Below are 18911 nucleotides of genomic sequence, written 5' to 3'. Positions count from 1 at the left end.
TTCTGAAAGGCATCAATAAATCTGCCTTTGTGCTGCTGCCATCACAGATTGTTACTTTGCCACATTACTTTTATTCCCAGAGAAGGGAGATGTGTGTGGTTTTGCACTTAGGCTATTAAATACAGTTTCTGAAGAGAAACACAATTCATTGGAAAAGGAAATGATATTTTACAGAAGTGCTCAGCCTTTCATTTGGAAACTTGCTTTCAGGGAATGTTATTTCAGAGCCCAGAAATCTAGCAGATGTTACTGCTATTTCTGCTTTACAGGTCAGTGCTTTGGATTTTTTATAATCTGAGAAGTGCACACAGCTGCTAGCCTGCCTTTACGGTACAATAATTCAGTGCTGAATCTTATTCTTAACTTGAACGTCTGCTTTATTTTTTTTTTTTGTCCTGATAAAATAGGAGGAGTGTTGTTCATCATTTGCCCAGGGAGGTGATGGAGTCACCATCCCTGGCAGCGTTCAAGAGGCGTCTGGATGAGGAGCTACGAGATATGGCTTAGTGGCTTGTGGTAGCAGTGATAATAGGAGCACGGTTGGACTACATGATCTTGTAGGTCCTTTCCAACCTTGTGATTCTGTGATTCTATGATCTTGAAAATCCAGGTTCTCCAGTAACTGGCAGTTTGACTGGCAGACCAATTCTACCGTTATTCCCATAAAGAGCAACTGGGGCGTCATTTTACAAGGTTTTCATCTTTTTGTCCAGCCCTGTGGCATTAAACAGAAAGAATAATACCACCACTTGGACATAATCTGTAGTAATATGAAAAAAAAATCAGTATTGTAATGTCAATTCGTATTGCTTCTGTTGTTAAGAAGGCTCGTGTGTATGATGACATAGCAGCTACATTTGGTGTGTTATCAGTTTCAGACATTTACTTTGAAAATGGTTGCAACTCACTGAAAAAAGATTTCCTTCCAACTTGTCAGTGTCGCCGCTGATCAGTTATTGCATCTGAGAAAGTCTGGTTGTCTTCATTTTCCCTGAGTATCTAATAGCCAGCCTAACAAAAGACAGTATTTCAGTTCCTCTGTTCTGATGAATAATTCATTGCCCTGTACTTTTTGTGCTAAGTAAATTTGAACTATTTCTCTTGTAAACGTTATTTACAAGACAGCCCTGGACATGCGGAAATTTGTTTGCTGCCTCCAGGCACATCGTCCTCTTCTCACTGAGAAGGAAAGTAAGTTTCTTCCTATTAAATGTTGGTTGAGGATTTGCCCTGTGCCTCTGTGAATGGTGCAGGGATCCTGCCAGGATGTCAGGGCTGGGGGAAGCAGCCCTAGCACGAAGCTGGCAGCATTGCTCAGCTGCACTTCATCTGCCTGAGCCTGAGCTGCTCAGTCCTGCACTACAGTGTACACCGAGGTGCTCCCGGGTTGCCTGCACATTATCATAAGGCTAGACGTTGGCAGAGAGATTTGGAAAGCGTAGTTAGGCTTCCCCTGGTTAAACCTGGGCTGTGCTGAATTGTCTGCTTTGCTTTGCCTTACAAATGCAATGCCGAGTAAAGCAAATTTTGAAAGGTATTTTGGTAAGAGGTGTGTTTGACAAGTTCAGTACTTTGACATCCTTCTGTATTCATCAAGGAGATCAAACCCTTCGTTGAACACTCTCCCCTGGAGAAGACAAGTGCCTTGCTAAAATGGGCCTGCAGGCAAATTGCAGCATGTAAGAGGAACTGCTGCCTTCCTCTGACACAGTGCATTTGGTCACATCTTCAGCTGGCATAAAATGAAGCCTGTGGAGTTACAGTGGCTGAGACAAGAGGAAGACCTGACTAGCTGCTTTTAACAACACAGGGGGGCTTTTCTGTACCCTACCCAGAGCCATTTTGCTGCTTGCCCGTTTGTGCTGCTCGCTCTGGGGGGAGGCAACGTGGCCATTTTGGGCTCACACTTCAGCCAGCATTTCCAGCAGTGCTGTTCTTGTCTGCAGCCTTTTGTTAGCTCTTACACAGAACTGCTTTACTATTTGGCAGTTTTTGCTGTTTTATTGCCTGTTATCATTCTGCTTCACATACCATTCACACCTCCTTTTCCAACCAGTAGGAATGTAAAATTTCCCTCAAGCCTTCATAGAATTTTAGCTGTGTTTGAAAACAGCTGAAAAATGAATGGCCTTACAATGATCGGCGACTTAGTGGCAATGACAAAGCCCTTACCTGAAACGCTGTCTCCATTGCCAGGTCTCTCCCTTGGTTCCAGCCACGTGGCAGTCCTGGTATGCAGAAAAATCCAAGAGTATTTTTGCCTTACTTCCCTATGCCTTCCTTTCTCTGTCTTTCTGCTTCTCTCTTTCTTTCTCTCTTTTCCTTTCTCACTTGGCACCATTTTCCTCCTGGACCTTTTACTGCAGTCTACCAAAGCTGTAAGATCTGTTTCACATCTGAAAATCTTGCCCCCAGAAAGGCTTTCCTTTACCTGCTTTCTTTCAAGTCGAGCACTTCTCTATTTCTTTTGAAATCTTCTGTACTTTGTATCTTGAAATTTCTCTTTGCTTCTACTGACAGCCTCATTATCAAAAGCTTATATTTGCTGCACCCTTCATTTTGCCAAGCTTCCTCTATTTCCTCTGATTCCTGCTGTTTAGCGTCACCTTGTTGTGTTACTGAATTTAAAGGCAACTGGGAGGAATTTGTAGGAAAAAAAATGCAGTGAAATCCTCTCCATTTGGTTTGTAAAAGAAGAACCTAATTAAGAAACCGAACCTAGTGCCATCTAATATACAGATGTTCCTGTGGGTAGGTTTTCTGCATCGTTCTGCCTTCTGATGATGGTATCTTCAGGATGGCCTTCCATAAATCAGATTGTTTCAGAACACCTGTACTAGTTAAAATACAGTTGCACTGCACAGACCCGTGATTTCTGGCTTACCCTCAGTACTCTGTTACACGTTCAGCTTTTCTTTAGCAGCAGGCAAGCTTCTATTTAATATCTTGAATTTTCAGTTTACTCCTTCCAAACGCTGGTTGGTTATCTGCAATGATTTTTTATTGTGACTCCTTAAAATGTGGATTAATTCAGCTTTGCTGCTGCCAGGGTCGTGACATCCATAACTGTGTTGTCTGGAAATTGTCGTGCTTTTGTGATGAGTCTAAACACCGAGCTCGTCCTGTTTCTGCAAAAAGATGAGCGGAGGGAAGGGAACAAAAAAACTGCAATTTTCCTATCAACCTGATGGGCTTTGGCTCTTGTTCAGAAAGGTATTTGAAGCACCGTAATACTCATCTGCTTTTGGGCTGCTGTAATTACTGCAGGAATGGGCTGATTCTCTGGGTAAACACACACTTTTATGAGTGAGGGAGAGATTTCAAGCTAAGAGGCCATCGCCTGAGCTGTGTTGAGCACAGCTTGGTTGGGCCACTGAACCGGTCTGTATGTAGCAGCATCAGGTGGGTCTTTTTTGGGGTACACTACACACACAAAATATCAACATTAGGTGTGCCACTGAAATGGTCTGGCATTTCTGCAAAGACACTTGTGTGCATTACCTTTCTACTAATACTTTGTTTTGTTTAAAACAGATATAAATGTTTGAGTAAGTTGTGGAAAAATTCCTTTTAAGGCCACTGCTGAACTTCTGTAGATGTAACAGGCCAGTCTTCCTCCACCTGAGGCCCATCCTTAAAAGCACTTCTCCCCATGGGGTGACCGGCTGGTTTGTAGGTGTACCTGCTACAAACCTTAGGGGTCTGGGGGTTCTGCCTGACAGCAAGCTGTATCTGAGCCAACAGTGTGCTGTGGCAGCCCAAAGGCCAGCTGTAAACTGGGCTGCACCAGGCCCAGCTCTGCCACTGGGCGCGGGGAAGGCTTGTCCCATTCTGCTCTGTGCTGTGCAGCCTCATCTCCAGTGCTGGGTGTGGGTTTGGGCACTGCAACATAAGGACATAAAACTATTAGAGAGTGTGCAAAGAAGGGCTATGAAGATGGTGAAGGGTCTGTCGGGCAAGGTGTGTGAGGTGCGTGTGAGGCCCCTCGGTGTGCTCAGCGCAGAGCAGCGAGCTGAGGAGAGGCCTCATGGCGGCTGCAGCTCCTCACAGGGAGCAGAGGGGTGGCGCTGAGCTCTGCTCTGTGTGACAGCGACAGGGCCCGAGGGAACGGCATGGAGCTGTCAGGGGAGGGGCAGCTGGGGGTGATGGAAAGGGGCTGCACCACAGGGCCGTGGGCATGGAACGGGCTGCTCAGGGCAGCGGGCACAGCCCTGAGTGCTGGAGTTCAAGGAGCGTTTGGACACCACTGTCAGACATAGGGTTTGGATCTTGAATGGTCCTGTATGGAGCCAGAAGCTAGACGTGATCCTAGTGGGTCCCTTCCCACTTGGGCTATTGCATGATTCTGTGATTCCTGCATGCAGTGCACGTGCCTTACCAAGCAGGTGCTGGCACCACTCCAGCAAGGAGGGAACCTCTTGAGATGGGGAAGTATTTGGTTGAATTGGAGAAGGTGCTTTTGCAGTGCTACCCCTTGTCTTCCTCAATGTCCCTGGTTGCCTCCAGCCATCAGTGGAAATACCCGATATGGCACGCTCAGCATTGCTTTCTCATCCTTGCTGCCCAGAGCACGGATTCAGCAAAAAGCAAACAGGCGCTTTTTCCCTGATAATCTGCTCTGCACAAGGCATCTCATACTGCATCTGAGGACTCATTATTTTCCTTCCCCATAAAGGGTAACTGGGGTCAGCTATTTCCAATCCAAGGGATCTGAAGGTCCTTTAGCTCTTCAGGTCTATTTCAGCTCTTTTTATCTTTTAGAAAATGCATTCTGAGAAGGCTGCAAGCTAAGTAGAGTAATTAATGCACTGGCATGGCTGTAACTTAAAATATTTAAAGGGTCAGAAAAGGCAGATTTCTTGTGTCATCTTTACCACTTCTGACATGCTTCTCTTCCCTGTTCTCAGTTATGAGTTTGTCTGTACTGTATACTTTGTAGCACAGGTGTCTGGGATAACCTTAATTTCTTGGTTTTCTACATCCAATATTCTGTTGTTGCATTTGTTAACGCCGAGGCCATGTGCATAGTAGGTGTTTTTTTCCACATTCTCTAATGACGAGTTGAGATAAAAAGATCTTATTTCTATTTTAAAAACTTTCAGGCTTAATTGGCACAGAAGGTAGAAAATGCATCCTCAGTTTTTGCTCGTGCGCTCCCCATATTCACAAGTGCCTTTCTGTGGTAGAAGCAGCTCAGCTGCCGCCCCATTGCCCTGTGTGGTGCTGCCCAGCAGACTCTGCTAACCTGGGAGCAACCTGTCAGCACGTCCCTGCCTTTCCAGGAAAGGACCCAGCAAAGCTCCCGGAGCAACATCAGCCTGCGCTAGGAATTCAGGTCAGGATCTCCCCGCTTGTTCCCTAGCAACTGGGGGATACTGGTGCTTTCTTTTGCCACTGACTCATTCGGCACCAGATGCAGGGATCGCTTGGTGAAGGTACCGGGGCGATGTTGATCACTCATGCTTTGGGAAGGCAGAGCAGAGCCCAGTGGCAGATAACTGATGAGATGTAGCTTGCGCTTCCTAAATTGAACGGGATCGAGGCTTTACAGGATCCTCCCTGCAAAGTTTAGAGTACCTCTGTTGTGTTTGCAACCACTTGGCAAGGTGACAGACCCCTCTTGAAGCAACGATAGCCTTTTGTGTTACGTTGACGTTCACAAAACAGGAACGGATGCAGGTAAGCAGCTGAAGTTCATGTTTGAGTTGCCTTAAAGGTTGGTTTTGTACAGGTGCAGTGCGTTCCTTGGTTACACAGACGCACAACATTCAGTCGTGCAAGTGTTGACCTGTCTTTGTACTTATTAAAGTTTCAGCAGATGGTACATAAAAAAGTTAAGTGGAAAGATGAACTGCCTTCCCTAGTTCCTTGTGGCTTCTGCTTGTAAAGTGCTGCAAACAGCCTTTAAATTTCTCTGGACATTTCTAAAATGAGCTAGTAAAAATGTGTAAGTGGTCAAGAGTTGTCAGCTGCCACACTTTTGTTGGAACTGGCTCCTCGTAGCACTTTCAGATATAGAAAGCAGCAATTTCTTCTGACTGTATTGTTTGCAGAGGCTGGCAATTGTTGCCTGTGATTGTTAGCACAGGAACAGGATGAGGATTTGTTCCTCATTTTTTGTTTCATAGATTACAAGTAGAAACCCTTTGACAAATGCAAAAACAGAAGTGATGTGCCATTCTAAAAAAATTTTGGGCCAAAAGAAATTCTCTTCCGTGTGCTGTTGGCTCCCTTCTTTACTCAGCAACACTGGTGATTGTGCAGTTTACATCAGGGAATATTTATATCCAGTACTGGCAAAGAGGTGGCATGAGAGTTTTCCGAAGGGCCATTTCTCACAAGAAACACAGTTTTCATATTAAAAAAAATGTGAAAATAAATGTCTCCAGGTGCATGCAAGCTATTCCACTTGCCTTTTTCAGCAGTCTGTGAACAGTACGCTCGAGCCCTTCAGCAGTGGGATTTGGCACGGCCCCCGTTAACGTGAGCAGAGGCCTGCCAGGTGGCATCAGCCTCAGATCTGGCTGCACACGTCTTGGGCAGACACACTGTAAGCAGGTTTGTGGATTTTTTTTTTGCACAAGAGTCTGTAGTGGGCCATTTTGAAGAGGGGTCTGAAAAAAACTGAAGCTGTATTTTTTTAATTATCTCTAATATGAAGTTATTTAGTTTGAGTGCTGGCTGTAGGGCACTCAGGACCTGATTTCTTCGGAGGGACTGAGTAAGCACAGTTTCAATTTATATTTTCCATGCTTAGTATTCAGAAAAACAATTGCCAGTCTCACATTGCATACTGATACAGCTGCTGCTTTTTGATGTGTGAACATCTGACTTGGTATCTCAAGCTTTTTGTCCATGTGAAACATATGGGAAAGCTAGTCCCTAGGACTAGCACTGCATGTGTATTCAAGAAGAGAGAAGAAACCCATACCAGTGCAGGATCTTTCTGCAGTTCAGGATGCTCTTGATTACAAAAGAATCTCCTAAGCGTGTAACTTCACACTACTGTGTTCAGGTGATATAGGATAGAGACGAGAAATATCTGTTTGAGCTTCACATTTCAATTAATTGTGCCTTTCTCAAGATCAACAGCTGTCAGGAGACAACAGCAGAAGCCTCGTCAATCACTTTGATCTGGCTGTGCAGTAAAGCAACACCCTCAGAGGACAGTGTGGGACCAGAGAGGTTAAGTTATCTAGCACTCCCTGCTTTCTTTTGTTCACAGAGCCTTGCAGCATCCTCTTAGTAACAGTCTTCTGTCAGAGCTGGGAATGGAGCTGCTAGACACCTCATTCCCTGCCTCACAACTACTTTTAAAATGTCTGGAGGAAAAAGAAAGTTAAAAGGAAAGAGGCCCCTAAGCAAACAGGGTCAGATTTTCCTCGAGTTTGAGCTAGTGTGTTTGCCAGCTGGATGTAAAAGGCTAAATATTTTCCTGCTACACCTACACTGGAGGCCCTCTGCAGATACACAGATGGCCAGGACTTGAGACTCCATCCAAGGGAGCAAGTGCCAACACTTCAGGGCTTAACCTGAATCTGGTTTGGGTCCTGTACTTTGGTAGCAGCAGCCAGCAGCAGAAATCTGGGTGCCTGGACATACGGCAGAGCCAGGTCTGGGAATGTTACTGGGACACTGACCTTACACTGGGCAGTATTTCTTGATAGTAAACATAGGAGGCATGTTGGAAATAGTCTCTGCAGTAGAAAACAGGCCAGAGGTGGAAAGTCAGTGTTTTCCTGACTGATACCTGTGCACCACCCTGTGCAAGGCTTGCTGGCGAATGGAGAACTGAAAGGGGAGACAAACATCTTCTCTAAATACCCTTGGCAAGAGACAAAAGCTGCCTCAAACGAAGGATAGCTCTGGCATGACAGTAAATAGCTGTAGACTGACCGTTTAGTCTGGAAGTTTCTAATCGTCAGCTATAGGTTTCCAGAATACCATTTCAGTCAGAGGAATGGGGAAAACTGAGTTGCTTTCAAAGGAGGCTTTAGTCAGCCTGTGAAAGGATTACATGAAGTGTTTGCCAGCAACAACAGGGGACTGAATGCTCAGGAGGTCCTCTCTGAGACTGTGTGCCCAAGTTTTATCCTGACACACCTATGTAGAGCTCAGAGATTTCAGTGTACCTGAACATGCTGTTGCTCAGGAGACTACACTGAAGAACTGGAAGAGGCAAGGAAATGCATGAAGACCCTGGAGTGGAAGGGAGCTCACAGGCAGAATGCATCTGGTAGTTATAGGTCTTGCAGAAGCAGCAGTAAAGACCCTTGGTGGATAAAACAGTTTATGACTAACAGATGTAAGTCACTGGACAGGAGAAAGGCTGCTTTGTTTGTTGAATGCTTACTTCCCCATCATAGCTGTGCCAACCTTTTCATCTCTGACTTTGGACCTGTCCGAGGGATCGGTGCTGAGACCTTTCAGAGGTTCTCTGAAGGGAGGTTGTGTGCCTCTCTGCTCCCATTCCTGTGTCAGGAAGAGCATACTGTGAAATTAGCTTTTCTGACATCTGGATACTAATGCTTTTTATTTTGTGAATGCTGCAGTATGTTCTGTTGTGCACATTTAAGTCAGGCAGAGCTCAAGTATTGGACAGTCACATGTAGAAGTGCTGGTAGATGAGAGCTCTTCATGTGATGCTGGGTTTCTGCAGCTCACTTAGGTTATATCTGCTGAATCACAGGCAGGAAATGTTTGAATTAATGACAAATATTTCCCACCTTTAGTTAGCTAAGTGCCTGCACATGTAAAATTAACCATAATAATATTGTCATACTTGTAAATTAATAACTTGCATCTCACTCTGCTTTGAGTATTGGAGTAAAACATTTGTGAGGTATTCAGGGAAAGGAGCTTGGTGACAAATGGGGCAAGTTCCCATCTTTTTGTTTTGTTTTGCCCATTGTAAACAGCATTTTCAGGTTTTTGTGTGGTTTTTGGTTCTCCCTTGACACATGAATAGGGCAGTGGGGATGGGAATGCAGAGCACCTACCTGTGAGCATCTGGGTAACCCTGGGTTCCTCTTGTCCTCAGCAGAGAGCATCTCTTCCCAGTGAGGAGATGTAGATCTGTTAATTTCTGAAGTATCTTTTCTCCATTGTCTAGAGGGAGAGGTAACCAAGAACAAATGTGCATATAGGAGTTTTGTGGCAATGGGATCTTCTAACTCAACAAAAGTGAGAAAAGACTGAGGGCAAATAGGTGATGTGGAAAAAGAGAGATATTTTTCCCAGTGCATTCTCCAGCAGTGGTCCTTGGGGCCCCCTCCAAGGGCTCTTGGGATGGTAATGCTCCCTTGTTGTGGTGCTCATCCACCTGTGCTCTTTCCACAAGGCCTTCATGTGTCAGTCCCCTCCCTTCTCCTTGCTCTGTTGCACCCAAAGTCCCCCTGGCCTTCTGCTGCCAGCCCAGCTGTAAAGGACCAATGGCTTCAGGAGTGGTGGGGGAAAAAGGGGAGAAAGGGAGATAGACAGTGCAGTCACATAAGCTTTGTTTTCTTAGGAAATTAAACCCGAGGAGTAGAAGCGCAGCATACTGATGTTTATCACCTGTCCTCCAGTACTGAGTTAAGATGAAAGCGCTGTCAGGGCTGCATCCATCTGTCTTGCAGATGAGAGAGGACACACAATCAGCGTGACACTGTGACTGGTAGCATATTTTTCTGCTGCTCTGGATAGATAAGAAGCAGGAGCCCTCCTTGTGAATGTGTCCCTGGCTTGTTATAAATGCTGTCGTGGAAGGTTTGTGCTCTTCAGTGCCCTCCTTTCTCATATTTTCTCCAATCTCCTCTACTCATCTCGTTCTGCATTTAAAATTTCTGCATGTATTCTTAGGAGTATCCAACGCATGTACTCCCTGTCACTTGTCCTGGGCAAATGGACACGTGCAAATGCTTCTGTTTCTCAGTGCAAGGACTGGTGCAGGTGGTGTAGAACGCCAGAGACTCAGCTCTGGATTTCCAAAACGGTAGCAGTAAACCTGTTAAGCCCCATCAGGGTATTGAATTCCAAAAGCCTGCAAGTCTGAAGTGGCAGCGGGAGGTGAAACGTGCAGAGTGACTGGCAAGATCTCTTGCTTTCATGGCCGTTATTGCTGCAGGGAAGAAGCAAAGGGGACAATGAGAATCTGAGCAAGTCACGCTAATTTCCATTTGCTCATCTCCTTGTTTTGAAGCACAGAGCATAGACCTGCAAGGACATAGGGACGGGAGAACTGCAGGAAAATAGCTCCTCTGTTTCAAACACAAAATAACAAACGTGACCTGAATGGATAAGAGGAAGGAAAAGTTTGCAAGTACATGTAGTGAGAGAATAAATGGTAAAAATTAGGACTCTTCTATTTGTGAAATTCTGATTGTGGCTTTTCTTTTAAATTGTGAAGGAGAGTTCTGAGAAAAGATGAAAGGACTCAGCAGTGTTGTTCACTGTGATGGGGTCAGAAAGCAGCCCTCCAGCCTGCTCACCTGAGAAACTGCTTTGGTTAGGAAGACTTCCCGATTTAAACAGACTTATTCCTGAACCCCCAAAGTTGTCACGTATTGCTGTGACTGTGCATTAAAATCTCTTGCTCCTTTTTTTTTTCTAAAAGTGGTTTGAAAGTTGCTCAGGGTGGAGGAGAGAGGAGTCAACTGTGGTTCTTCTCTTTCCCATCTGGGCTCAGGAAAATGATTATCAACTTGAAAGCCAAGCAGGACTAAATTAGGAGACAAAGAGACTCAATTAGGTCATCCCCAGTTAAAGCCTGCCACATGTACCTCTTCAGAAAGAGCCTCATGCAGCCAGTTAGCTTTGCATTTGGCCTGTGGGGTTTGGCAAAACAGGAATGTGGAATGTGTTTACAAGGTAGCTGTTATTGCTGAAATATGTCAGCACCGTTGCCTGAGGAAGTTTCAGAGGATTGAGGTCAACGCTGACAGTGGCCATCCCCCTTGGACAGCTGGTGTGAACCCTGGGGAGGAAACTGGCCTCAGAGCACGCAACCAGGGACCTGCAGAGTGGCAAAGCAGAGGAGGATGCTCCCCTTCCCCATCGCCTTACAGCGCCCTCCCATTGGACCTGGCTCCATCCCCGCTGCTCCTTTGTGCTAGGATGACCCAGGACAGGGACTGTTTGTTTGCTTGGAGGAATGGCTGCTTTCTACCTCTGCATCCGAGGTGACTCCAGGTTAGAACATGACTGAAGCTGCTCAGAAGAGCGGTATGGGCGGCCACCGAGTGACACTGGGGAGTGCTGGGCCCGAGGGCCCCCTGGCACCTCTTATGAGCAGCTTCTGGAAAGCAGTCAGCTTATATTCTGACTAGTTTCAGGTGGTTGGCTGGGGTATCTCTGTCCGGAAGGGCTAACGCTTCCCTTAGGATATTCATTCTCTTTACATTCCCTACCTTCTTTTTTTCTCGGCTCTAAATATTCAGTGTTAAAGCTACTCTGTGCATGGTGCATGGATGATTACAGTAGGTATTTAATTTTTCCAGCACAGGAATTCTGGAGGAACTCAGTAAAGAATATCTTGTTCTCTTTATTTCATGCATTTTTCCCTTTTATTTGTGCTTGGCCAAACCAGACTGTTCTTCATTGTATTCATGGCAAAACATTTGCAAGTAGGCTTTGGATATAGCTGTATTCTGTGTTTGGGTAAACCCATCATTTGAAAATACCTGTCCTTAACTTTTAAGGAAACTTAATAGGAGGGTTGGAATAAAACCGTTGACTGCGTCACACTTCACGTAGCCAAGAGTAGACAGTCAACGCATTATAGGTGGGTGCAGAATGGATGAAAATTGGGCCACATTCAGATCTGATGTGAGCAGTCGCAATTGATTTCTTTGTCTGGGTGACTTGGCCCACTGAGTTTTGTTCTGAATAGCCGATGAAGCTGAATAAGGATCTCATTCTGGGTTGCACTAAAGACGTTCAGTATCTGAAGCTCCCATTAACCTTCGCTCTGTACAAGAGCACACTTCCATGAGCCTAATTGGTGGGGCAGCGGGTCTAAAAGAGAGGGTTCCTTGGGGCTTGCTGTGCTTCCAGGTGAGTCTTATTCTTTCTTTGCCACAAAATACATGTGTGTGTGTGTGTGTATAGTCAATTTATTGCATTTATGCTTCCAAAGAGCACAGGGGGGATCACTGAAAGCCCTGTTCTGTTTCACAGAATCTAAACCCATGGAGACCTTATAACAACGTTGATTTTGATACTCACTCTGAATACCAAGCGGCTTTGTGTAATTATTTTTGTGAAATGGCTTCATGAATGTTCCCAGTGCTGAATTGAAGAATAATTACAATTGCGACATGTAGAATCAAATGTAATTTTGTTCTAACTAAAGCAAGTCTTTTTACTTTCTTTTCTATTGCTTTTCAAGGAGAGTCACAGTGAATATTTAATACTTTACCTGGCCTTAACTTTTAGTGACATTAGGCTGTTATTGTGCAAAAAGGATGAACTCCATCAGACCAATATTAGCCAAAGTGCTCTGTGTGCACGCTTAGTACTACTGAAGTTCAAGATGCAGACTGTGCTTCTATCAGTAAAACAGCTGATTCAAGCCCCAGACTCTGGTCGTGTGTTGAGCTGTTTGTTCTCTTAAGTGTAGCAGCTGATCTTTGCAGGGAGCTGGCTGGGAGAGGTCCTGTGTTGTTGTGAAAGAAGAAGAAGGAAAAAGAAAACCGTGCTTCCATTATCCTGTATGCTGAGAAGGAAGACTGTGTCAGTGTGCTTTCCTTGCTCTAACTGCTCTGTTACTAATGCTTTCTGTATTGGTAGAATAGCTTTCCTGGGCCCTCTGGTAAATCACAAAAAATATAAAACTTCCATTGAAAGGCTGTTTTACGTAGGTCAAATGCATTTCATGTGGTTTTGTTTTATTGTTTTGCCTACATAATTTTTTTTTCCTGTTTTTAATTATTTTATGTGGATGTTCGGTTTGCTTTTGCGTTCCTTATTTTAACATCTGTTTAAAGAAAGCATGCAGGCTAAGGCTTTTGCTGTGAGCAAAATATGACCTTTGACAAGGTGTTTACCCCTGAGTTATTGAGCTCCCTTAGGGAAGAAGAGCTGCCTTTTGCCTTTCTGGGGGATAGTGTATCTGCTGTGCCAGGAAATCAGACCAAGCAGTGGTTTCTTCTCATAGGTTGGTGGATTTTGTTACAGCATACTTTTTTCAAAGAGCAAAAGGCTTGTTCTTCAGGAGCTGCTTGGGTGGAAAGCTTGTTTTGTGTGGTATTTGTCCTGTAGCCTCTTGCCTTTCTGTAGGAAAGGGGAGAGAAGGCAGGTCTATCAATTCTTGAAAAACAAACAGGTAGAAATAGCAGGGCTTTTCTCCCCATCCCTTGGAAATGCTCTGTTTGTAATAGAGAAAGGAATGTGCTGCTGGCAGAGGGCATGGAAGGCTTGGTGAGATTCCTGTATGAGAGTCTGCAGGGTCCATGGAAAATAATGCCGACAAATGCACCAGAGATGAGTTAGGCTTGGATATGTGAGGGAAACTGCCCTACTGCCCAACAGAAGTGAAAGCAGCAATAACTGCTTCTTTTTCTTCTATCATAGCCTGGGGAGTCTGATGTGTGGGTCAAGGCAGGTCTCACCCTGCGGACGCACAGGCCTGGGAGGAGGTCCCATGTAGTGAGCTGTATCTCGTCACCCCTCTGCCTTTCAGCAGAGGACTGCACTGGAGACTCCTTGCTGACTCTCTAGTCAGTGACCACAGGGACACTGGTCACCACCGTATGTTCACATACTGTGCAACAGGAATTGGAGTGATAGATGGGAGTAGTGCAAGGAAAAGGGGTGGTGTGGGGTGACAGTGGGATGTCAGTAGCCATATACATTGCTGCTGCCTGTGTCAGAGCTTGAAGTCCTCCACCTCCTGCAACACTGGAGCACAATATAAGAAGGATATAAAACTATGAGAGGATGGCTCTTCCTCACTCCATGGGAGAGCTACGAAGATGGTGAGGAGTATAGAGGGGGAGACGTGTGAGGTGCACGCAGCACAGAGCAGAGGAGCTGAGGGAAGGCCTCATGGCGGCTGCAGCTCCTCACAGGGAGCGGAGGGGCAGCGCTGAGCTCTGCTCTGTGTGACAGCGACAGGGCCCGAGGGAACGGCATGGAGCTGTCAGGGGAGGGGCAGCTGGGGGTGAGGGAAAGGGGCTGCACCACAGGGCGGTGGGCATGGAATGGGCTGCACGGGGCAGTAGGCACAGCCCTGAGTGCTGGAGTTCAAGGAGTGTTTGGATACCACTCTCAATCATATGGTCTGAATGTTGAGCAGTCCTGTGTGAAGCCTGGTGCTGGACTCAGTGATGCTTGGGGGTCCCTTCCAAGCCAGGATGTCCTGTGATTCTGTGAATAGCAAGCATTGGCACGAGGAGCAGCACTGGAAGATTGTGTGTTTGTGCAACTACTCAAAATATAGGTAGTCGCTTCTGAGGAAAGGTAAATCACTCACAGCTCTGTTCATTTTGACAGTGGCTAGGAGAGGGATGGGAAGATCCGTAGAAGACTGAGCTTTTAAGGAGAAAGACATTATCAGGCTGGGGCTCTCTCTGGACGCTGGGGAAGCAAAGTTCATCAGTGCCAGCCTTGCTCCGGGCATTGGGAACGGCACACAGGCTCTCAGCGCATCACCATGGTGGGTGCTACACAATTTCTAATAACATGAGAGCATCCTGTGAAAGTAGCAGTAGCTGGAGGAAACGTCAGTCACATGCACAGAGAGTGAGACTTTTATTAACCAATAGTGCAGATTAAAAAAGGACGGGGAAGGTGTCATTGTGAGATTGATAAAGATGAGTTACAAACTGACAAAGCGTCATCTTTTGGGACAGCAAACCATATGTGAAAATACCACGTTTTTGAAGATGCTGTCCCCATGGACACTCACTAAACTATTAAAAAGAAAAGAAAGCAGAGAACACGTGAAGTCAGAGACTTTGCAGTGTGATTATTTTTCATTTACCGATGCAAGACCTTTGAGTAAAATGGAAGGAGATAATCATCTGCTCAACTCTGAAAACATAAAGCGAGGTTGTACATAAAAAGTGACGGGCTGTTTCTCTTCTTGGTTTGGAATTTAGTTTGTCTTTGGTATTTATGTGGGTATAGTAGAGGAAGACGGTGTAATTTTCTTAAAAAATGCAGGTCTGCTCTGGATAAATTATTTTCAGTGCATCACTCATCAGAAAAATGGGGATGCAGGAGGAATATGAACAGATGCTGTATGGGTGCTGATGTGGTAGAAAGAGAAAGTGGCCTTTCAGTCACAATGAGAGTGCTTGGGAGACCTGACAAAGCTCTTGGGATGACCACATGCATACAAGTGTGGTCTCAAGTGTATCTGATCATTTGATTTAAAAATCGGAGGCTGAATAAAAAGTGTAATTTGTACTCCTTTGACACTGCAAGGTTTGGAGAAGTAAGATGCATGGCTTTGGAAATGGCGTTGCTGTTAACAACTTCTCATGTCCCCTTCTGTGTGTTTTTTGGATGTTTTTATACGAACCAATTGGATTTCCAGGGACCTGCATCTTGCTTCTGAGGATGCTCTCAATATCTGTGCTTGTGTGTATAGTGCTGGCTCATGTGCAGCTCTGTTCTGTGCTTCTTACACCTGCTCTGTTGGAGACGGACCTGGTGAAGAGAGAATAGGTTTCTCCTAATAACACCAAGGTGATTGATGACTTCTGCAAATGATTTTATAATTAGGCATGAGGTGAGAGATTTATCGTGGGGTAGGTGACAGCCTTACAACTTGGGAGCACTGAAGGTCATTTGAGAGCTTGAAGTGGGGTCAAGTTGGGATCTCTATTAGGAGGAAGAGGTCTGAGCAGAGAGGCACGTTGAACATTATTGTGGGCACTTCACCATCACAAGCTCATTGCCCACTCATCCTTCTCCTGTACCTTGTTGTGCAGTATCCTCAAAACACAGCCTTTCTGTTTGGCTCCTGGCTCAGTTAGGGCAGTCTTTCTGAACCTTTTTTCTTTATACCCCCTGACTTCTTGCATTTTCTTTCTTAAATCCACAAGGCTGAGTAAAACCAGTAAGGATTTTAGTGCTTATCATGACACTGGAGAGAGAAAAAGGCAGGTCTCCTCCTCATGTGAAATGATATTCCCAAGTTCAGATTTTTAAAAGAGCTTGGCCTACTAGCAAGCAAATGTTTTTGCAATCGCGGGAATAAAAGGTTCAAATTGCTGCCATTCATTTCAGCTGTGCTTTTTTTTCCCCCTTTTTTTCTTTTTTTCTGATACTCACTTGGAATGCAGTGACATTTGGGAGGGGTAGGGTTGCCATGCCACCTTCCTTCTATATTCTTTGCACTCATGTATTCTTAGCTGTGTTTCCTGTGTCTTAGCTCATAATAAAAGAGAACAGGAAGGAAGAAGGAAATGGAAAAACAGTATCTGCTGGGAAATGTCTAATGTAGAAAAAATACTATTATAAGCTTGAGTAGTATTTAGCAGTTTATCATCAGACATATTGGCCTCATAAAATCTCATAATAAATTGATAAAGCAGAGTTCTGTTTCCTGAGGGGAAAAAAAATGGAAGAGAGAAAAAGTACAACTGCCGTTAGTGTGGTAAATCTTGCCCTTGCTAAGACAGAGGAAGTAGAGCAACACGCTCCTGATGGATGTGGATCCCAGTGAGTTTTTACATCAGACTTAACTTAGTCCTTGAAGCTTAGCAAGGCTTGGAGAAGCTGAAGAGAGAAGGCTGAGAGTTCTCGGTACCCTCAGAACAGGATACTGTTCCCTGGCACAGCTTCAGGATCCGAATGCAAGTGCACTCTGCTGCGTGTGGGTGCTTCTGTCAGCAATTTGTTGAACAGCTATTAAACTTACGTGTCATAGATTTTAAGGAAAGCTTTGAAGAAGATAACATTTAGCTCCTGATTAAGCAAATTCCTGTTTACGTCAGGGAAGTGACAAGCAGGTATAATCATACTCACGTGGAACTACGGCGTCTTGTTTTTCTTTCTCCTCTTAAGTGTCATGTTTTAACCAAATCTTTCATGTGATGAATGAGAGTTTGTTTTGGACACCGAAGAAAAAGTTTGAAAGGCTGAATATCTACCTAAAGATGTTGTTAAAATAACTTCTGCTGAAGGTAAAAAAAAAAACAACGACAAAGGAGGTATGTGAGAACAGCTCTCTGAGTTCATATACTTGGGAAAGAAAGGAAGGGCTTGGAAGGAAAAGCAACTTTCCCCATACCAATAAAAATGTCATCATCAATTTTGACTGACTGCCTTGCACTAGGCTGGCTGAGATGCTGAGCTGGGTGTAAACTGTAATTCAGCAAACACTTAAGCATATGACTAAGTCTCAGCACAAGCATTTACTTGAAATCAAGGTTGACTAAAATGATCTGTCAGCTTTAAAGTGGCGGCTCGGCCATCAAGGTCCCAGCCTGCCCACATCCTAGGATAAATGGTCAGGCAGACAGGCTTGGTGACTGCGTGTACCCACCTCTTGCCAGACCACTGTGTCCTTTGCCAAGCGTTTGGCCATTTTTTTTCAGTTCCAGTCCCTCTGAGATTTGCTTAGCTCTCCTCCACAGGTTAGCAAAGAGGATGCCCTTTCATCTCCTGGTGCAAACAAATTTCTCCTTGGTTACAGCAGCCATAAAACTCCTCCCCAGTCTGACATTCAGTCATCAGCGTGTGGCCGCACCTCGCCATCTGGGTCTCAGACAGTGTTTTCACAACATAGCAACGGCCGTGAGAGCTCCCAGCCTCCTGCTCTGTGAACATCATACCCCTCTGATGAACCAACGTAGGCCTGGTAAGCTGGATCCAAGTGCCAGCTCTGGATTCAGACTGTAGACTTGCCTTTGAAACTACAAACCTGAGCCACAGCCACCTGCAGCAAAGCAGTCAGGTCATCCCTCAGGTAACCCGTGGAAGCAGGTCGGGGATGACTCTGGCAGTAGTGGGCATGGGACCTGGCCAGGCCTCACTCCTCACACACTGCTGTTCCAGTACTCCCTTGCAAGAGTTGTCTCCAGCACCATGGTACAGGAATACAGATAAGCTGGGCTGCCTTCTTCAGGTCTGAGACACTTTTTAGAAAGGTACACTGATTCCTATAATAACCTTAAAATTGCAAAAGTATTACAGACTTGAAGAATGGCCAGGGGAAGTCAGGAGTAGAGTGAGGACCTTGCATCTAGACACATGGCTGGCCGAAAGAAAGCTCATCAGGATTCAGTATCATGCTGTTTCTCCCAAGCAAGGAGAGAAGTTTGTCACACCCCTATCATATATATGCCTGTCCTCAGGTTTGGTGGATGCAATGGAAATGCTCTTCACAACCTTGAATGTCAGAAGTCATTCACACAGATCTTTACTGACATAATGGTGGAGTTCACTTTTTAAAATCATTTTTATTCTGTAGAAAATTGTTGCTCAGAGAAGCTGTGGATGCCCCAACCTTGGAGGCATTCAAGGCCAGGTTGGATGGAGCTTTTAACAACCTGGTCTAATGGGAGATTAGACTCCCACAGCAGGGGGTTGGAACTGGATGGTCTTTAAGGTCCTTTCCAACCTAAATCATCCTATGAAATTGGCTGCAAAGGTTTCAGATGGGATAGCAACGCATTTCTAGAGCATCAGAAATTAAATTATATTAATTGCTTTAATTATACCAGAAGAAACATGCCTCTGCTCAAAGTAGTACTTCCATTAAAGGGGTATTTATCACCTGGTGGCTTTGCTGCTCAGAACTGGTGGAGCGTAATGTGTGAACAGATAAAAATAGTAGACCCTCAGCTAGTGGCAGGTGGATGTAGTGGATACAGCTGGGGGTGTGAGTTGTGGCACCCAGTTTATATATTAAAATATAAAAACATGATGTAATATGATACGATGATATGATACGTGAAAGGGCTTTTTTGATGATGAAG

General features: G+C 45.1%; 1 protein-coding gene across 12 annotated transcripts in view; it reads left to right on the top strand.

The window, feature by feature from the left end:
• CRACDL (capping protein inhibiting regulator of actin dynamics like) overlaps nucleotides 1-18911 on the top strand; it is a 63599-nt gene that overhangs the window by 16574 nt on the left and 28114 nt on the right. For 2 of the 12 annotated variants that reach the window (XM_046901126.1, XM_004938495.5), the window contains exon 1: nucleotides 5409-5679. The exons of 4 other annotated variants lie outside the window; for them this stretch is intronic. The gene's annotated coding sequence lies outside the window, so the exon portion shown is untranslated. Of the gene's footprint in view, nucleotides 1-5408; nucleotides 5680-6422; nucleotides 6559-11898; nucleotides 12034-14122; nucleotides 14636-18911 lie in introns of those variants that run through there. 6 more of the 12 variants (XM_046901135.1, XM_046901122.1, XM_040657345.2 and 3 more) reach the window with 5 other exon arrangements.

Source organism: Gallus gallus, chromosome 1 (assembly GCF_016699485.2).
Source record: "Gallus gallus isolate bGalGal1 chromosome 1, bGalGal1.mat.broiler.GRCg7b, whole genome shotgun sequence".
Taxonomy (NCBI): domain Eukaryota; kingdom Metazoa; phylum Chordata; class Aves; order Galliformes; family Phasianidae; genus Gallus; species Gallus gallus.
The sequence above is the reverse complement of the archived record's forward strand: the minus strand, read 5'-3'. Positions and strand labels throughout refer to the sequence as shown.